At 45.1% G+C, this 19,111-nt stretch overlaps 1 long non-coding RNA gene across 1 annotated transcript in view; it reads left to right on the top strand.

Moving 5' to 3' along the window:
* LOC135208275 (uncharacterized) overlaps positions 1-10,838 on the top strand; it is a 28,726-nt gene extending 17,888 nt beyond the window's left edge. The window contains exons 2-3 of the long non-coding RNA XR_010313150.1: positions 10,262-10,350; positions 10,578-10,838. This is a non-coding gene — a long non-coding RNA (uncharacterized LOC135208275). The remainder of the gene's footprint in view (positions 1-10,261; positions 10,351-10,577) is intronic.
* Positions 10,839-19,111: the final 8,273 nt, after the last annotated feature.

Here is a 19,111-nt window from a genome sequence, read left to right on the forward strand (position 1 = left end):
AAGTTACAAGGACTTACTATATAATTGGGCGTTACGGAGGTCGGTGCTCCCCTCTTAAAAACTTCAAAAATGAACAACTGGGGACGAGGTGGAAGTTAATGATGATTTGGAAGAATCTTACCCACTTTTTTAAAAGCTAACTTTTTGTATCTTTAGTGTCTCGGCATTAAAGAACTAAATCAAAACCCGCTTGGCTAGTGTTAGTGGTAAAATATGTAATCATTTTTTCACATTGATTCCATAATATTGTTTTTACAATAATTTTGGCGTAGCAACGATAATTTTGAAGTTCAGTTATAGCTTCCTGGCTGCAATGTTATTCTGTCAGTTCTTATGCCCAGTTTGACCCTCAAGGCTTACCTGGACATTCATGAACCTGTAAGAGGAGAAGGGGAGATTTTATCTGCAGTGTCAGTAGGCCAACACATCCTGTGTCCAAACTGGTTCAAGTCTTTGCACACACACAGATCCCTAAATACTTTACCTTCTTGGAGATACTAATCCTCATGGCCTCTGTCTTATAAACATGGTCTATTTCATTAAAAACCACCTGCTAGGGAAGGCTGTCTTGCAGTTCAGGGGTTACAACTATTTTTGCTGCATTTTTCACAAATGTTCAATTTTAGCACATGGTACGCCCTAAGCCCAGCCCTATCAATGTGGCACACACACACTCCTGAACAAATATGATAGTAACCATGGCTCTCTATCTTTGGTCGTTAGTAGTTTGAAATCCCACTATTGAATTTTGGGAAACATGAAGGTATTAACAGTGTACTATAAGAACACACCTTCATATATGAAACTAATAATTAAATTATCCTTAGTTTTAGACTGTCAGTTATGGGGTTTCAACTCAGGCCCAGGAGTCACCAGTACTCTACAAGATAGTCCTATTTCCCTAGAAGAATCCTCTGACAAGATTTTTGCTACGAGGACCTTGCTGTACCCTGTAGTGGTTACGACGTCTATTAAAAAGCTTTTAGTCTGCTTGGCTGAACTCTGTACCGCTGGCTGCACTAACCCACCATCCTCATTCAATGGGGTAGTCGGCTAACTTTAACAATGGGTAAGATTCATTCCAAATAATAGTAGTTTTCTTGATAAAGTTAATTATTTGGATACTTTCCTATTTGAAGTGGAAGCCCTCCCGGTCATGAAGAACTATAGCAGAACGTAACATTCCAGTACCATCTGGTGGGAAACAGGTACGTGGACAGTCGTAACGAGTTAGCCAATCCTTTTTGAATTTTTTTTTTTTTTTTTTTTTGAATTTTTTTTTTTTTTTTTTTTTTTTTTTTTTTTTTTTTAATGCCGATTGCAACAAACGGCATAAAGATAAAGCTACCTTTAACAGTCGGTAAGCATCTCCAAATAGTATATCATGAAAAATTATCTTTTTTTCTTAGGTTATTTTTTTGTTCAAAAGAATATTAATTTATCAATAATTACAAGGACAATAAAAGTGAAAATATAATTATTGATAAAAGCATCTAGAGGTATATATTTGTCCTAAACACTGGTAGTTCTGGTTTTATGTGTAGTTCATATACGCAAGTATGGAATCAAAGATTGAAATGTCTTGGTAAGTTTTAGACCAGTTTTTCTGGAGTCCGGTTTACCTTCCAGAAGTGTCAATTATATAAACATACGCATTAAGGTCAAACTGTAGCCTTGGATTAATATTTCCAACGTTAGTCTGTAGTACATTCGGTTATCTCATAGACAATAGGTGATTTGAGTGTGATTAGCAACTAGAGGTAAAATATTCTGGACAGGTAACTTTATGCTAATGCTGTTATAACAAGTTCTCGGCATACAAGTAATTCATTACATATACAGCCATCATCTTGTTGATACCAGTTTATAAAAGGCCCTATATTAATAAACATTACCTTAATATAATTTACTAGCCCTAAATCCCCAAAAACCGCACCAAAATTTTCCACATTGGCAACCCTGTTACCTCCTATTCTGTCCGCCAGTTGGCAACACTGTCGTTGACAGATACGAAAACCTTCCCTCAAATCAGTTGTTAACGAGCGCCCGTGTTTACATCACGGCCGCTCTTTATAAATTTCCTTAAACATTTTTGTGCCTTTAAAGCTTTCATTATTTGTTAAATGAGACTTTATATGAATTACCACTCACGCATTACATCACGAAATAGTGAATTAACTTTGATTTCTGTTGTGGTTCTTATCTTAAATTACGAACTTTTGCGCGACCCGGAACTACTGACCTGTCCAATTCTACAATGGATTACCAAGAAATTACGATGCTTCCTCTGCCAGCAACATCAGGAACTGCCCGGTTTGTGGGACAAGGATGAGTAGCAGGGAGTATGGAACCCCATGACATTTGTAGCTCTTGTCGTGTACAGGTTTGTGACTTGACTTCTCGTTGTGACGTATGTAAGCCCTGGTCTGACGAGGATATGACTGCTTATATGAAACGCCAAACAATCTTGCAGCGTAAAAGATCGGTTAAGGAGAAAAAGAATAGATTGCTAGAACTGTATCTAACGAATTCTTTGACTTGGGCGCTCATGATTCTGGCTCTTCGGTTCGGTATCGTACGACTCCGATTCCGATTTTAATTGATGCTTTGCCCTGTACAACCGGTAATTAGTGAAGTTATTTCTGATGTAGATTCGAAGATTTTGGCAATGGAAACTACCTGGAAACAGAATTTTAAGAAATTACAGCTTAGTCTAGATAGATATTTCTGCTAAGTTTAACAATCTGTCAGAGAATTTTCAAGAAGCCTTTACTAGAATGTCTAACACACTTTTAGATTAATTTTCAGCTCCTAGTCGGGTACCTGTCGACAGCACCATGGGTAACGGTGCGACAGATACCCTGGATTGTGAACCCCGTCGTGGCGAAGCCTAGGGGGGATCCGGTCCGGCAGGTGCCTAACGAATCTTTACCCAACGTGTCCCCTGTTAGTCCGTAACAGTGCCAAAGGAAGCTTATTTAGGAGAAGGGGGGAGGGATATTAGTGTCAGACCTAAGATAGCTAGTCGTCAGGATTTTACTTCAGGGGAAGTTTCTAAGTTAGGATCTGACGATGATGATGATGATGATGATGACGCGGATTCGTGTGATATTGATGTTTTCCTCGAATGGATGTCATGATGTAGAATTCAAGAAACTTTTTGATTTAATTTTGAGTTTTCTTCCTCAGGCGAGGCCTAAAGAGCAGAAGCAAGCCTCCGCCTCGTTGTATTACAGAAGGGGATTTTTCTTGACGGTCCTTCCCGGTCACAGGAATTTTTACGTTTTTCCCTTTGCCCAGAGGTTCGTGAGTGAGGGCGGACATTGCCGCTAAACTTTCGAAGGTGATCGGGGGGAAGGGGAAGAGGAAGCTCTCTTCTCTTCAACGACACCGGAGAGGAGTTTACCAGGTGGCGGATGATTCTTCATTCTCTCGACCCCCCAAGCCAAATCCTGATTTTGTCCGACTTTCAAGTCAAACCCTTGCCTTCTAAGGCTTCGGTCTCTGTCTCAATTGAAGATTTTATGCTATGGAGTCTGTTATGAGCTCCTTACAAGAAGCTCAATCCTTCAATATGTGGGTCCCTCGGAGGGCTTTTAATGTATATCAAGGACTCCGGGTTTGTTCCTCCTGATGCATCCTCTTTTTGAAAATTCTGCTCATCCCATTTCAATCGCTTCTGTACATCAGAACGAGCTTGCTGCTTCAATGCAGGCCTTTCTTGTTTCTCTAAGGCGTAAACCTGTATTTGTCGCAGTTACCCTCCCTTCTCTGGTAATTCGGAGGATTTCAGAAAGGAACCCGTTCTGTTGGTCCCTCTTCTCCTTTTTTGGCGGATTTCCTTTTCCTTTTCGATATTTCTGTGCCTTTCTGAGGTTTTTGGAACAGGGGAATCATCAAGGGGTGATTGCCACTCTTTCCCAAAGCCTCAACTGGGCCTTATCAAGAAGCTTTTTCCTCTGGTTTCTTTCCCATTCCCACAATTCCTTCAAGGGAGTAAATAGGCGTTAAGGTTTACGGGGGGAACCAGAATCTGTTACCTTCTGCTCCCAGGCCCAACAAACGCCTTTCCTTTGTGGCCTCTTTTTTCCAAGGTGAAGGTACAATCTCAGGGTTTTGGCGTGGTTGCCTCTTTCTTCAATCCTTCTGGGTTTGCCCTTGACCCTTTGAAAAAAGATGCGGGGAGGGAGGTTTTCTTTGGGGCGTGGCTCTAAGGGGCAGGACGAAAAAGAGGGCTCCAAACCCTCCAGGAGGACCTTTCTTCTTCTTTGCTTCTTTCTTTCCTTTCCTTGGTACTCTGGCGTAAGCAATTTTCTGGGAAGTTGAAGGTCAGGAGGTCATCACCTTCGGCCACTGGGAAGAACCGCAAGTAGGGGAGCTTGGTCCTTCCTCCCGCCGCATTGGTCAGCCTTTGGCAGGGGGAGGAGCGGTGGGGATGCCTTGGGTGGGGTGGATGGTTCCTGGAAGGAAGGGTTTACGGGAATAGCCCCTTTTGTTTCCAAGGTCAGCCTCCCACTTTCCAATTCGTTTTCCCTCCTTCCCCCCCCCCCCCCGAGTTTCAGCAAGTTTATTTTCCCCTCCACCTCAATCAGGGGTCAAAGCTTTTGGAAGAAAGGGAAGCTTTCCGGCCCTCTTCTTGGGAGAAAGGGATTGCCATAGAGCGATGCTCCTTCCTTCTTCCCGGGTTTTTATCCTCTCGGGGGATGTTTGTAGTTCTAAAAGGCGGGCCTCGGGCGTGCCTGGTTTTTGCCCTTATTCAAATTAGGATTCTTTCGGTTTCGGGGGGTTTTTTGAAAACAAGTTCCATTCTATAGTTCCAAAAGTTTTTTCAAGGAGTGTGGAAGAACTGTCCAAGTGATTGCGTTTCTTCCATCCGTCCAGGAGGGGGGAACTGGGAATGATTTCCCCATTCCGAATCTGCAGGGGGATGCTTAGTCTGCAAAATTTCCCCATTGCCATCCCAAGAACGCAGACCTTACCTTTCGGTTTTTTGCACGGGAACTTTTCGGGGAGTTTTTCCAAGTTTCCAAGGACCCTTTTGTTTTCGGTCCGGCCCTTCACCACTGCTCCTCCCAACAGGTGCTTTTTCCTCGGGGTGGGATGGGCTCATGTTTCAGCTATTTTCTGGCATTCCGTTAAAATGTAAATAGGCTTGCTTCGGTATCTGGGGACGAACTTGGGCTAGTTCCAGGTCCGAATTCATCCTAAGTAAAGAATGTCATTCCGGTCGGGAGGGGAGGTAGTTTTTCTTGTTCTCTTTGTGTCGAAGTTTGGGGGCATTCGTTTGTCAACCTTCGGGGTGGGGGGGGACAAAGAGTTCCAATCTCTAATTCCCTTTTGCCCAGATCATTGACTTTCAATCCTGGGGGGATTTTTTTTGTTTGAATTCCCCAGATTTTGAGGGGGGCTTTTTCTCCCGCTTTCACGGGGAAACACGAATAGAACAAAGCTTCTGGAGTCTGATCTAAAACAGAAATTTTTGTCCTTCCGTTAAAAAAACGCAGCCAGTTTCCTCTTGGGGAGGTGGTCCTTCTCCTGGGCCATTTGTTCCCCATCCCCATCCAATCCAAATGGCTTCCCGGAAGGGTCGTTCCTCAGGAATGAGGGGGGGTTCCCATTACCCCCCCAGTCGACAACTTTTATCGCCCAGTCCGAATGGGATTTTTTCGTGTCAGAGGACACGGATTTAGTTCGCCCTTTCTTTCTCCACAATGTCCCCCCCTGGGAAAAGGATCTTTCCGTTGGGGGTGGAATGACAAGTTCCACCCGACCTCAAGTCCAGGGGGGGGGGACCTCTTTCTTTCTTTATTCGGGGTTCCTCCGGGGTCACCTAATGGTTTTGGTCAGGACGGGGACCTTCGGATCGGTTGGGGTTGGGGGGGGCCCACCACCCTGGGCCTCCGGAAAGCCGCCCAGTTTTCGGGCCTTTGGTTAGAGGAGGAGAGGATCATGTCAATAAAATTGGAGGGAACTGAGGGCAGTGTACCTAGGCCTTCTTTCATTTCAGGAACAACTGTGGGAGTCGGTTGTCGCGAATCTTTGTCGACAACACCATAGCAGTCTCGTACTTGAGAAACCAAGGCGGCACACAGTCGGATCTTCTCACTCAAGAAGCCCGATCAATCCTGTGTTGGGCAGAAGACAGGGGGATTACGTTGGTCCCTCAGTTTATCCTGGGCCATCACAACGTCTTAGCAGACGCCTTGTCGAGACCGAACAAAGTTCAAGGGTCGGAGTGGACACTTTGCCAGGAAGTCTTCGACAGCCTCAGGAAGAAATGGCCTGTCACAGTCGATCTGTTTGCCACCCCACTGAATTTTCGGTGCCAGATATTCTTCGCCCCTTACCAGGACTCCTCAGAGTGCCGGGACAAGACTCTCTTTTGCAGGACTGGGAGGGACTTCAAGCCTATGCTTTTCCTCCGTTCTCTCTGGTGAGGTCAGTCCTCAAACAAAGTGAGGGCAACCAAGCGTCTGGATCTCGCCTTGATCGCCCCCTTCTGGCCACAGAAGGAGTGGTTTCCCGACCTTCTGGAAGCACTGGTGGAACCCCCCATTCGCCTGCCAGAGAGACCAGATCTTCTCAAACAACCCCATTTTCATCGGTTCCATCAGAGGCTCCACATGCTTCATCTTCATGCCTGGAGACTGTCAGGAGGTTCTCCAAGCACGAAGGGTTCTCCTCCAGAGTGGCGCGACAGTTGGCTCTTGCTAGACGGCAATCAACCAGAGTAAATTATCAGGCTAAATGGTCGGTTTACAGACGTTGGTGTAAGTCTCAAGGACATTCAATTTCTAGACCTTCCTTACCTTACCGAAAGTAGCAGAGTTTTTAGTTCATTTACATCATGACAGGGGCCTGTCACCTTCGTGCATTAAGGGTTATAGGTCTATGCTTTCCTATGGTTTTTAAGGCAAGGCTCCCATGGAGATCTCTTCATCTTATGTCATTAGAGATTTTGTTACTTCGATCTTTTTCCCTATCTCGACCCAGGCCGCAGTGTTCGCCTCCGACATGGACGTTAACAAAGTCCTTCAAGCCTTAAGGTTCCCTCCGTTTGAGCCTCTAAATTCTGCCAAATTTAGGGACCTCTCTTCTAAGACACTCTTCCTTGTCTCACTGGCTACAGCCAAGATGGGTGGGTGAACTGCAAGCGCACTCTTTTCTGGTTGCCAGATCTGACAAGACATGATTTTTGTCATACCTTCCTGAATTTGTCGCAAAGACTGAATCGTCTGATAATCCCATTCCCAGGTCTTTCGTACTGAAGTCGCTGGTCGACTTTGTTGGTAATTTAAATGAGGAATTAGTTCTTTGCCCTGTTAGGGCGCTCTCATGTTATTTACGCCGCACGAAGGGACATTCAGGGTCGTCCCCGTCATCTGTTTGTTTCACACCGAAATGTCGAGACATATTTCAAAGAATGGTGTATCCTTTTTTCTCAGATCTGATCGTTAAAACTGGTGGTTCGGCTGCTGGGGAAGACCAGACGCCGAGAGCACACAGTATTAGAGCAGTTGCTACATCAGTAGCTTTTATGAAGAACGTCTCAGTCGCCAAGGTGCTTGAGGCGGCGACTTGGCGTTCTAATTCTGTTTTTTGCCTCTTTTTTACTTGAGGGATATTTCTCTAGTTTCTAGGCGACCTTCGTTCTTTGGGCCCGTTGGTGATGGCAGGACAGGTAGTCAGACAGGAGAATTAGGTAGTCTTCCTGTTTTACGTTTGGTTGCTACCTGTATATTATTCATTAAATTTTGTTTTGTTGTATATATTTTTTGTTTTTGTATTTATAACCCATGGCAGTTTTTGACGTAGTTATAATGGGAATTAGGCAGTTTGGTATTTAGGTGTTGTTGATGACAAGGACTTACTGCTTGGCAACTCATGCTGCTTCCATTGTCAGTGTGAAATGGTTCCAGCCACTGGGTTGTCGGCACTGGCGACTACGCTTCTCCCAGAGTCGATGCTGACCTAGGACTAGCCACTGGTTCGCTTGTCCACACGACTCCTGCTTCTTCCACTGTCCTGGACAGGGAATTAGTCGATGGATCGTCTGCTGTCATCTGGGTGACTCGCTCACCATCTACTTTTTTGTCTCACCTGTTTTCTCGGAGTAGACACTCGTGTGAGATCAGGCGACATTTAGTAGCCCTGAGTTTTTTGTTGACGAAGTCGGTTGCGTTGATACACCCCGATGATCGTGTAACATGAGACCAGGTTGGACTGTCAGGCATTCGTCCTTCGGGACTGAATCGCCTTTTTTGCTCCGCGCTCCTTTCTCTTGGCACCAGAAAGCTCGAGTTAGGAGTTTGCTCATGAGCCGATTCGTTGCTGGCGACTTCGGGTTGCGTTGATACACCCCCAAGGTTTGCTTAGCTTTGAATCGACCAGACAGTCCAGACCACTCATCTTTAGGAAAAGAATAGTGCTTGATAGTCTTCAGGGTGCAGCCTTGCTGTCCGCAATTCGTCTGACTGGTCACCTGGTCGGTCACCTGACTTTAGTACAGACGGACTGACTATGCAATTACTCCTTGTCCTGTGCTACCGCAGTTTGGTGGCATTATGGTAGGAGACTTTGAGTTAGTATCTCTTTGACCTTGGGTTGAGTTTGACTGCCTATGATATATATTTCTTTGTTTGTTTTCTCCTATTCTGTCCGAAGGGAAATTGTATTCAGATTCCCTCCTCCTTTTCAATGTGGTTAATCGGGCTAGATAAATTATATTAAGGTAATGTTTATTAATATGGAATTTTTATTCTAAAATTAATATTAATAATACTTACCTGTATAATTTATCTAGTACCACCCATCCTACCCCACGATCTGCCTATCACAACTGATTTGAGGGAAGGTTTTCGTTTCTGTCAACGACAGTGTTGCCACTGGCGGACAGAATAGGAGGTACAGGGTTGCCAATGTGGTAAATTTTGTGCGGTTTTTGGGGATTTCGGGCTAGATAAATTATACAGGTAAGTATTATTAATATTAATTTTAGAATAAAAATTCCATATTCTGTCTATTGTACTAGGGAAATAGTAGCATTTTGAATTTGTAAATGCTACTGTATGGTGTGACTGTTTGGTGGCTAGATTAACAAGTAAAAGCACTAGTCACATACAACAGGCTGATGGTTTCAAGAGGAAATATGTAAAGCTATTCTTACAAATTTTCGTCAATGCCAATTTATTCTATAAATTAACTACTACAGCTACCAAACAATGTGATTTTAGTCCATTTATAATACAAGGTCACCAAACCCAGAGCAATGAATAAATACAATATCTGTTCAAGAAATAGGTACAATGAGACTTCTTTTCTTGGAGAATAAGGCATTTTCCAAGGAAAATCTACCAGTTCCACACACAGACACGCGTTGAGCACACTTCAATTTTCTACCACTACTTAATCTACAAAATCTGTGTATATTTTGTCCTTGATAACATTAGGCACTTGAATCCAACATAGACAAGCGTGTTAACAGCAATAATAAATACAGTCAACGGTCAACAAAAAAAATCATTTAGGTTAACAGCAATACCACTTGCCCAGAGCTTCACTCAAACGAAAAAATCTGTACACTTTAACTCAGCATCTTGCCCTTTAACACCAAGGACTTTAGTACTTGCCACAATTATTAATGTAGCCTTTTCAAATGGAAAATATCCATATTAAACTGTCTTTATTATATATGATATGATTCCTTTTTCTATGCTTGCTCACTAGGCAATGCTTCAAATCACAGTCACTTTAAAGACATTCAAAAGGTATGTAATTGAGAAGTTCATCTTTCTTCGCCAAAGGGTCATTTTTTCATGTTTTAATCCATAGAAGGGCAAGAACCATCCATACAAAGGAAGGGGGAGAAGTTTCACACCTATAAAAAGGATTAAAACATACTTTACAAGGAACTTACAGTTCAATCAAAAGTTAAATTTAAAATTATATCAGTAGTAATCAATCAGTATTAAACTTTTAAGAATAAATTCTAGATTCTTTTTTTCTGCATATCCATTGCGTAACTAAACAAACCAACACTACCACAACTCTGTGTATACTGGAAGATACTGGAGTTCTATATGAACAAGCTACTGCAATGTTAGCCTCAATGGTGTTGTAGGGTCATCCTGAAAGGATATATAGGCTGAGTCTATCAGTTCACTCCATTAGACTTGCAGAATGATTGTATGTAGGTTGTATTCTAGGCCTAGTTCATCTGTTAAAAATCAACCACCACTAATAATAATTTCTGGTTTTTTAGGTCACTGGGAATGAATCCATGGCAGAGGAGACTGAAGAGCAGATTCTTCAAGACCGTAACACAATTTGAACATTTATCCTCCCTGAATGGTAAGGAATCAGTTAATCAATCTTTTTATACCTAATGAAAGGCCTATAAGCATATGGTTTATATATCTAGTAAAAACGATTGACAAACTAGAATAATATTAAAAAACTATATTATTAATTTTTGTTCACTAGTCATGATAATGAATCCTGAACTGGAGCAAAACAAATTCTTCTCCAAAGCTTTTTGGTGGATGAAGGAGAAGTCATTTGTAATTCTATTTTTCTAGTGGTTCAGCCCCTCTCTTCCCCAAGGATGAGGAGAACCCCTTAGTATGGAACTCACGACTTGTAAGTCAAACCCCTGTACAGGTTAGCACCGATGAAGGCATCGATGCATCCCTTTGCAATGCAACCATACAAGATGGAAAAACTGTTCTGCTAGTAAGCTGATAACAAGGGAATTAATGTGAAGGCCTGAGCCATATTTTACTCCAACCATCATCTCCCACCATCATATCACAAACTTGGCCCGACATCCATACCAAACTATCAGCCCGATAACACCAATGACCAGAAGAGGACCAGAACTGCACCATCTCCTCCACCTCCGACACTCGAACACAGATCGCAAATTTACTCTCCCCAAGAAAACACTACAGAAGACAACCCCTCACAGACAAATGAACAATCAACGATTCCCCCCCCCCCCCTCCCCCCACCCCCCAAGAGATGCTTAAAACAAAGCAAAGGAACCACAAAGAAGGTCTTAGTCACCTTCCATGGTAAAAGGCCCCTGTCGTAGACATCCCGACATAGGGCAAGTACCACACTGAAGAATTCACGCCCGAACCCCTAAGATGCTTCAAATGCCAGAGATTTGGCCACCACCAACAGGATGCACAGACAAACCCGTATGTGGGCGTATGCAGTAGGAAGCACCCAACAAAGTTCTGCATTGATAGACATAAAAGGAAAGAAGCAACTACAGCCAGATGCCCAAACTGCTACAAAGGACACCATGCACTGGTACAAAGGTTGCATGGAGAGACTGCAAGGATCTGGAAGATGAAAAGAACTCTTTCCCCCCCCCCCCCCCCCCCCCCCCCTCCCCCCCCCCCCCCCCCCCCTACCGCAGCACAACCATATCACACAAAAACCCCAACACCACCAGCCACCATTCAAAAGCAACAGCAACTGAAAACTTAACAAAAAGTTACTGGCTACAATTTGAAGTTAATCATGCGCCAAGGACAGAAATTAAAAAGGAGGTCCAGGAGTATAGAAATCTCTATAAAGCTAAAGGAAAGAAACTTTCATATTATTGCCTGAAATACCTGCATTTGGGTTTGTGCATATGCAGTAGCACAGGGGAATGAGGATTAGGGGAATCAGGTTGCATTGAAATAGCAGAAAATTAAATTTTTCTAGCACAAGGCACCACCAGACTATCCCTTAAGATGCCCAGGAACTACAGAGATACGAGAATATTGAGATATCTTTGAAGTTCTATGACAAGGAAGTATTGCAGTTCATCAAGAACGCTTTTCAACGAGAACTAGCAAGAGACCCCACCAATTGTGTAACAAATTAAGGCTGATAGAAAAGTCTCTGCGAAATAACCGATGGCGAGACACTTACTATTGGTGGCTTTGGCCATTAAAAATAATTGCTTAGTCTTCGGTGAGTTTTTTGAAGTGTCTTTTTGGTATGTATTCTATCTCACAGTTTTTGTAGGAGACCTTTCAGGTTGGGTGTAAACAGTTCTACATTACTCTGCAAATGAAGGGGGATAAAGAATGACAGAAATAGAAAATTAGGGGATTTGGTAGTAAAAGCTTGCTCGGTAGTACTGAAAGGATCAAGATTATAAAGATATGGTTTACTATGCAATGCAAACATACATGTTCATAAGATTTCTGAAAGACAACAGTGAAAGTCAAACTTTGAAAGTTTTTATTCTGCTTATTGATTGTTCAGAAAGTATGAAGTAACAGTACATTAATTGCCCAAGTGAAAAGTGCTTTCATTGATTTTTCTGAAGAGGTTGGGTATTCCCAGTTAATGGTACATTCTGTCACTTTGTAAATGAAATTGAACATCTTCCTTTTGAGGCGCCTGAGTTCCTGTACAATGCACACACACTCTTTTTAGAGCAAAGTTCCAAGTTAAGTGTTGCTTTCTAGTATATCAGGTTAAAAAATATATTCTCGCTTTGCTTTTAGTTTTATCGTGCCCACAACTGAAACTGGAATAGTGTAGCCTAGTTCAGTTGTCCACCGATCTCCATATGTTTATGCTAGTCGCACATTCACGTATCAACGCGCACACGCCCACGCATGAGCAGAAATTGGTAGTTGGCAACAGCTTACGTCCGTTAACTGTAAATGTTCTGTAAAACATACGTAAAATCATGGACGTACGGTAAGGTCGGCCAGGCACTGTGCACCACCCAGGGGACCGCCAATAGGCCACTACTGTTTTGAAATGTTCAAACAAGTCTTTGCATGGGTGGTCACGCCAAATGTCTCCTAACGTAGCTCCAGGCGTTGCATGTGGGACCCACGGTGACTGCAATGGGTAGGCGCTGGGCTAAGCAGCATTGTTCGCCACTGCAACTTTTTTCTTCTCCCACGAAGCACGCGGGCGGCCTCTTTGCATGGTAGCCTACGGGAAACCAACTCGCACATTTACAACCCTGTATGATGTGGCAACACTGTAGCGCGGTATAAAAAAAGGTCAGGTCGGCACTTCAGGTCAGCAGTGCCATATAAGAGATACAAAAACACTATCTCAAATACAAATAAATCGTTTTTAAATAAATACATTTTTTTTGTAATTCACTTTGAAAGTAGCAAACAAACATCAAAGTCTAGACATGTGAAATGAAAAAACAAACACTCACGACAAAATAAGGCGGTGGCCCTCGGTTAGCGGCAGGGGCTCCGTTCCTGGCCGCCGACGCCAAGCAATTTTCGGCGCTAAGCGATTTTAAAGCCTATGGCCACCGCACACCTTCTTTCGAAACTCTAGACCAGTCAAAGGCGCCGTAATCCCACAACGGCGCAATAAGTAAAATTATATTTATGCAGTATAGTACTAGTTACAGAATTTACTGTACAGTGTACGTACATTACATTATAGCATTGTAAATACTGTAAAATGAAAAAGCCTAGCTTTAATCCTTTGGGTGTCTAGAGTATGGTGATATAATAAAGTTTATACAGTGTACAGGTAGCGGTAGTGTTCAAGCTCGATCATTAGTTTGTTCCGACACGGCATACAAACCTTCGGTCCTTTTACAATAGGAAGGTACTAGCGGCAGCTGGATAGGTCGTAAGCTTTCGAACAAGGGGTTCGGTAGTTAACTGCTTGTCCGACAGGCGCGCGCGCGCGACTGGGAGGTAAACAAATCACTTTTGCTTTCGGCCTGCTGGCGTGTAGACTTGTATCATCGCTCTCTGCCCGCTTCATCGTCGTTGCTTTCGCATGGTTGTGTTTTTCTTTTTCTATTTATCTAGTGAAACTTGAATTGTAAGTACAATCATTTCATATTTATTTCCATTGAATTCAATTGTGAATTAAAGGATCTTGGGTTTCTCCACGCCCTCCGATTACCCGAGTGCCGGACTGAAGGGCGTAAGTGCGGGAATTCATTTTCCCAGAAATGATCCTCGTATTGTGATGCTCGGTGCCAGAGGAGAGCGCTCGCTCCGAGCTTATATTTTGGTTGGAAATGTGTAGATGAAAATCGTAAGTGCCCTTTTCATTTATATTTTTTTAACCTGTATGCTCGTTGCCGAGCGAATGCGCTCGGCACGAAAACTTATTCTGTATGGAAGTGGAATCGCAAGTATAGTATTTTTTTTCATTTTCATATATTTATTTTTTATTTTTATTGTAGCAATACTCATTTTGGATCAGTTTCCGCTCTTACCCGGAAATTGATCCTTTCCCCTTTTTATTGAATGAATGAAATCGCAAGTGCAGTTCTTTTTCATTTTCAATATTTTGAGATTGCATTATTTACTTGGATTCAATGTTTCCGCTATTTCCCGGGAATTGATCCTTCCCCTTTTTATTTTGTATGAAGTGAAATCGCAAGCGCAGTATTCTTTTTCATTTTCATATATATTTTTCATTGCATCAATTCATTATGGATTAAGGTTTCCGTTCATATCGGGAATGGATCCTTTTACCCTTGCGCTCGGTACCGAGGGCGCAAATGGCCGCTCGAATCCGAGCCTTATTTCATTGTGAAGTGAATCGTAATGCAAGATTCTTTTTAATTTTATTCCTTTTATTATTGATTGCATCAATATTTATTTGGTTCAAGTTCCGCTCAGTCAGGGAATTGATCCTTATGGTCCCTTGCATTCGGGCCGAGGGCACGATTGCTCTTGGGCTCTTATTATTATTGTTGGGTACATGGGTGCCGTGCGGGGTGGGGGTGGGGAACGAGAATCCCCCCCCCCCCCCCCCCCCTGCTCTCAGCTCCCACAGATGGCCCTTCCCTTCTTGGGGGGGGAGGTTATCTGGGTTCTTCTCCTCGCCCGATCCGTCAAGCGCGGGGGAGGGGCGCTCGGTGCCCGATATACAAATTGTATTTGGGGTCTTCCGCTCGTTCGGTGTGGGGCTCACCCCCCCGCGCGAGGGGACTTCCCCCCCCACTAATCACTACTACTGTTATTTCCGCAGGTGCTATTGCCACGAGGGTGGACCTTGGTGAGGTATGGTGTCCTTCCATTTGCAGGGCGTGCTAGTGTCCAGGGCTCGCGGTTCTATGTCTGGGCCTACTGCGGTCACCCATGCAGTGGTGACCACGCTCCAGGTGACGACGTCCTTCCTCACCTGGTGTACTCGCCTCACGTGGTAACAGTCTTGCCTACAGCCGCTGTGAAGTGCCGTTCGCCGTACCGAGAGGGGGCGTGCCGCCGCCGCTCGTGGGTTGCCGCGCTGGCCGCGACCACACTTTCCGCTGCCCTAGAGCTCGCCCCTGGACCTGCCGCCGGTACCAGGATGTTGCTGGCTGCTGCTCCACTTCCGGTGTTTCCGGTGCTGCCTGCCGTACCTGCCGATTCTGGGCTGACTGTCCATGCAGTTGCTGCACTGGATGTCCCTGCCGTTGCTGCGCTGGCTGTCCCTGCCGTTTGCTGCGCTGCTGTCCCTACCCGATGCTGTGCTGGCTGTGCCTGCTGTTCCTGATATGCCCATACCTGCTGACGTCGTCCCTGTTCATGGTGGTACTACCCCAGACTTTGGTCTGTCTGTACAGGTGCGTCCGGGCCCTGTGGCTTCGGCTACAGCAGCCCCGGCTCCGCCCTGGATAGCAGATCTTACATCTGTCCTGAGGAAGCTGACGAAGAAGAGGAGGAAAGGTGTCGTCGTCGTCGTCTTCATCTTCTTCATCGTCGTCGGCTGCCGCCTCTTCCCCTTCGACTTCTAAGGCTTCACAGCCGAGGAAGAAGAAGGTTGCCTCCTCCCTCCTAAGAAGTCTCCCTCGGGAGCTTCTCGGGACCCGTCTCACCTCGGTGGGACGGAGGGTTCCTTCCGCTGGTCCTCCTGCTCCTTCGGTAGCGGGGCCCGTCTCTTCTTCCGCAAGGAAGAAGACTACGGGGACCAGAGGGGTACCGGCTAACACCGTACTTTTCCTCGCCTAGGTCAGTGGTTCTGCCACTGCATCAGGGTCCGTCTCGGCCTCTCGTTCGTGGGAGGTACCGAGTGTACGGTCGCCTACCAGCGACCGTGCAGCCAGGAACCAGACCTCTGAGCCCGCTCAGCGTCAGGTTCACGGCACGGGGCGGAAGACTGTGACAGCCGCTCACGAACGCGACTCTCACCAGTACCAGCTCTCGCTCTCGCGGCGACCAGCTGGCTACCCTGGGACGTGACGGTCCACGACCCGGCCACGGGCTGAGGTTGGGAAGAGGTCCCCCCGTTCGCCGGTGCCAGCCACGGCTGGGAACCAGCGACGTGACGTGCCGTGAGGACAAGCACCGGTCTCACTGTGACAGTGGAGCCTGCAGGTCGCCTGACCGTCGCTCTCACAGAGAGCGATCGGGTACGGCAACCAGCACCAACTCTTCTGACACTCGAGATCGGGGCCGCTGTGCTCAGTCCAACCGTTCTCCACAGCGAGACGGTTCGACCAGGCCTGCAGCTCGATCGCCACCGCGGGTTGGACGATCGCCCTGCAGCCCTCCAAGCCTGCTGGTTCTGCCAGCGAGCGAGGAGGGAGCGTCAGGTCTGCCTCTCCCGTACCTTCAACTTCTTCGGGTTACCACACTGGAGGAGCGAGGTATTGAGGAGTGATCGTGAGGATGCGCCCCTCATGATCCACCACGACGCCCTACGTGCCAGGCACGGTTCTTGGACCGGCCAGGACGTATGCGCAAGTGGATGGAGAAGACCGAGAGGGCTGTCGCTGTTCCCCCTTCTTAGGAGGAAGGCCCCCCAGATGCTGAAGCCTTGCCCGAGGATGGGGGGCTTAGGGTTCAGCAGCTGGGCCCTGATGCCTGGTGGGAACTGCTTTCTCGCTGGGCCTTGGTGCCCAGCTTTTGATCCAACGAAATAAGTCAGCCCTTTTTCTTCTACTAAAAACATTTCATCTTTCTGCCTTCCTCCCCCTATAAGGTATGGATTCTATGATGACAACTATTGGCTTGGTTTTGGACATGATTTAGTCTATATCTTGGGATATGAAGGAGGGTGAGGATGGACGGCATGCCACCTCACCCGTAGAACTCTAGTACCTGACGTGGTCAAGCGAGGGGAAAGTTTAATGTCAAACCCTATCCTCAATGCCGGGTCTGATCTCGACGGACATCATGACGCCTTAGCACTGGGGATAGGGTGTATATATCAGTAATTACCCCTAGGACGACCCTAATAAAAGGGATGACCCGTCTAAGTGTGACTCCATGGTGGGTATGGGAAATATCTGGATGAACTATGTATTTTACGTTTTATGCAACCCCCCCCCTAATTCTGTTGACTACCCTATCCTTTCATCAAAGGACTTGTCCTCGGAACCCAAACATCAATTTTCCCATGGTCGGAGTCCCAGGATCAGTGTAGTATCCCTGGGCCAAATGACAGAAGGACGCAGTTGACGACCCAAAGCAATGCGAGTAAATATAATACAGGGAGGAAAACTAAACAAAAAGCAGCTGGTTCCAGTATTGTCACACTGGAACCATTTGCCATGAAGAAAAATAATAAATATGAAATAGCTCCTGGGTCTTTGTACCCAATTCCCTTAATAAATACCTTAATTTAAAGCTAGAAGGTGACAATATAGACATTTTTCAAGTGCATAGGGAAATCGTTAAATGTTGTGGAAGACAGCCAAAAATAACACCGCAGAATGGAAACATGCTCCTGGTAGAAAGCATCTCCCCGGAGGAAAGTATCAAGTGATGGGATTGTCGGACCTTGCGGGAGTTACGGTGGAGTGTACTCCCCACTCCAGCCTTAACTCCAGCAAGGGCTTGATTTATGCCCTCAGTTGATGGCTTTCTCTGAGGAGAGACTTTTAACAGAATTACAAGACCAGGGTGTAATAAAGGTGGACAGGATGACGAAGAAGGTTGATAATAACAGAATACCTCAGCCTACCTTAATATTAACTTTGACACCTTAAAACTTCCGGAATGTGTCTTTGCAGCCTGTATAGGTTTAAGGTAAAGCAGTTCATCCCGAGACCCAGAAGGTGTTTTCCATTGCCAGCATTTTGGACACACCCTACAATCATGCCGATCCAAATTGCAAGAAAAATCCTGCAGTATGTGTCAAACTGTGGATTAGGATGAGCAATGGAATGTGCACCAGGGAACCTAAATGTTGTTCACTGTGGTGAGGGACATGCATCATCGTCTCAGCAGTGTGATATATATTTACTAGAAAAGGAAATACAAGCCATTAGAGTAATAGAAAGAACAACATTTAAGGAAGCACGAGAGAGGGCCAAAGCAAAGATTGTAAGACCCGTCTAAGTTTTGCTACTGTAGCAGCAAAATTAAGAAATCAAAAGAAAGAGACAAATAAAAAAACCCAAGTTAGGAGCACAAATGTAGAATCAAATAAAGAATCATTAAAGAGACAGCTAACTGAATCATTAGAGTCAATTGATGATGAGAAAGTAAAGACAAGGTTCACTAGAACCAACAAGAAAGGCCCTAGTATGGAATTGGAAAAAATTGAAGTGCCAGTTGAGATACATCCTCCACCATCTGCCTCTTTGGAGGCAAGGCCAGTGGTTGCTGGTCTGGTGCCAGCTTCTGTTGGTGCCAATTCCTCTTTGGAGGACAAACCAGCAGATGCTGGTCCCCTGGTGCCAGTCCTCGCTGGTACTAACTTCTGCCTCATCAGAGGCAGAGCTGGCTACTGCCAGCAATACAAACACTCTCGAGGTGGTCTCTTTAGAGAACACCTCTGCTTTCTCCGTCTCGACAGAGATGGAGAGCAAAGAAACTAAAAAACCCTTCAGTGTCAAGGACACTGAAGGAAAAGATGTTGGCTCTATGAAGGCAACTCCACCCAAGAGGCCAACAAAGCCTTCCATTAAAATGCCTCCCCCTAGTAGGAAAAAGAGCTCTCCCAATCTTGTCAAAAGGAACCATAATATTGGTCCCAAACATAAATAAAACTTCCACTTCCATTAGTTCAATGGAATTGTCAGGGACTTGACGGAGCAAAGGTATGAGGAAGTCAAGCTTTTGATCTATGAGCACTCCCCTGTAGTGTTATGTTTGCTGGAGACCATGCTAGGTGAATATACCCCTTGTCCTAGGGAATATGTTCACTATAGAAACTAAATTTGATT

This window comes from Macrobrachium nipponense, chromosome 35 (assembly GCF_015104395.2).
Source record: "Macrobrachium nipponense isolate FS-2020 chromosome 35, ASM1510439v2, whole genome shotgun sequence".
NCBI lineage: Eukaryota > Metazoa > Arthropoda > Malacostraca > Decapoda > Palaemonidae > Macrobrachium > Macrobrachium nipponense.